The sequence below is a fragment of the Tupaia chinensis genome, unplaced genomic scaffold (genome assembly GCF_000334495.1).
Source record: "Tupaia chinensis unplaced genomic scaffold, TupChi_1.0 Scaffold144260_1, whole genome shotgun sequence".
NCBI lineage: Eukaryota > Metazoa > Chordata > Mammalia > Scandentia > Tupaiidae > Tupaia > Tupaia belangeri.
The window spans coordinates 347791-350194 of record NW_006204118.1 but is presented as its reverse complement, the minus strand read 5'-3'; positions in this window follow the sequence as shown (position 1 = coordinate 350194).

Genomic DNA, 2404 nt, shown 5'->3' with positions numbered 1-2404 from the left:
GTGATCAGGTAAGAAGAATGCATGTATAGGAAGAGAGCAATGGGGAAAGCTTTAAAAACTGAGAAATGGTAGAAGGAGAAAACAGATAACAAGCAAAGAACAGATATGAACTACAAATAAGGTATGATGAAGAAATGGAGGGGTGTAATGGATCCCAGAAGAAATTGAAATAGGGAGGTAGAGGACAGGAGGAAAAATAAAAGGAGAAGAAGAAAGAGGATTCTTAACTCTCTTCTCATGGTCATGATTGTTCATCAATCAATCAACCTTATTAATTGAAGTTTCTTTTGTTCCAGATTCTGTTTCAGTAGCTAGCAATAAGAGATGAAAAACATGCAAGCTAAAGTTTCAGGAAACTCACATTCCAGGCAGAAAAAAGGATAAGATTTGATTACGTAAATTACCAATATCTGCTATTCCTAATTATTAAGTATAAAATAAAAGGTCCAAGCATTAAGTGGTGCAGAGATTTAGAAGCAGAGGTTTTCATTTAATATGTCCTAGAACTATCAGGGCAAACTCTCGAAGGTGGAAGGAGTAGAACCTGGTATTGAGAAATGAGCAGAAGGTAGGAGCTACTAAAAGACGAAGATAGGCCTATATATTTACTGATGCCAGAAAGCAAGGATGTTGATCTTTGGATCTCTAGGGGATTGAACTAGGTGGATCTTAACTAAATCATTTCGTCTAGCTGTGTGTATACAAATGGGCACATGCTACCTTCTGTCTGGCTAGTCAGATGGAAACTTTTACCTGAAAACAGAAAGCACTTGCTGTTCCACTGGTTAGTAGACAGTACAGAGAAAATTTTGAGGAGCTGAAGCATTAAACTTTGTCCTAAATTTGACGCCAGAGTGTATGGACACATAGAAACAGACACACAATTCAAATATATGTCTGGGACGATCGAGAGGAGAGGATAGGGAGTTGGTGGTTAATGGACACAAAACTACAAATAAGATAAATAAGTTCTAATGTACTATAGTATAGTAAGGCAACCACAGTTAACAATTCATTGTAAATTTTTAAATAGCTGAAAAAGAAGATTTTTAATATTACCAACACAAAGTAATAATGAATGAGTAAGCTCATTACTCTGATTTGATCATTGCATACTGTATTTAAATACAGAGCAATCATACTGTGCCCCTAAATAAATACAATTATTATGCACTAATTAAAAATTTAAAAATCACATAGACATTCACCTCTATTGTTAACACACTTGAATTTTACAAATATTTTTAAGATAAATTGAGAGAACACAATTCTAATTTTTACTTATTTGTTGCCTCTATTCCTCATTTGAACCATAGAGATATGTATCCTATACAATACTAAAATTTTGTCCTTCAAAAGAAGGAAATTACAACATCTAACAATTTAAATTATCTTATAAACTTAGCCTTTCTGTTGGTTTGTAGTTTAATAAAAAATAATGGACGTCAAAGTTAGTAAATCTGGTTTTGAGTTTTGAACTACTTACCATAAATTCATTATTTAAGTTGCTGGGTCATTTCTATTGAAAAAAAGAGAAAAATATCTATCTTAAATTTTCCTGACATTATATAAAATTATATCTAAAATGGTTAGCAAAATGTATGATATATACTAAGAATCTTTATTTTCCTTTTCTTATACCTTACCCACCTTCTTCTCTTATTAATGAGAGAGTAATCATCTCCTTGTGTTTAAGGAAATAATTTTGCCCATTGTTTATTTTCTCCTTTAAACTCAATCTATATTTCTTTATCTATTATCTATCATTTTTCCATCTATCAATACATTTACTGTTATGAAGAATGAGTTTTTATCATGTGCCAATTACTGTGCCTGTCTTTGGAATAAAAAAAATGAGCAGAATATGTTTTATGTTATCAAAAATCCAGTATTCTAGAGAAAAAAAATATGATCTAGCCAGAATATATAAGTGTTGTAAAAACCATACATAAAGTAATATTGGAGGAGAGTTGATAAATTTTGTGTTGAAGAGGGATTTCTTAATGGTTATCACAGTGAAAGGGATTAATTTTACAAAGCATTTATTTATTTTTCTTTTTAGTTTCCAAACGGTGCATGCACTCACGAGTAGAAGAAAGGGGGAGGCGTGGCGTGGAGAAGGAGAAAGCAACCCCCAGTAAGGGTGGTTCTGCTACAATCCCTTCTTCATTTCTCCATGCTGTAAGGATTTGGAGCATGCATACACACATGCTTGATTTGTCTTTTCAAACTGCAGGAGTCAGTTTGTACCGTTATCGATAGGTCATATGAGATCCAACCTTCTTAACCACTAGGCTATGAACTGGCCCCAGAGATTCACTTTTAATGTTTATAGATGAAGAAGAAGAAAGGAAGAAGAAGAAGAAGAAGAAGGAGGAGGAGGAGGAGGAGGAGGAGAAGGAGG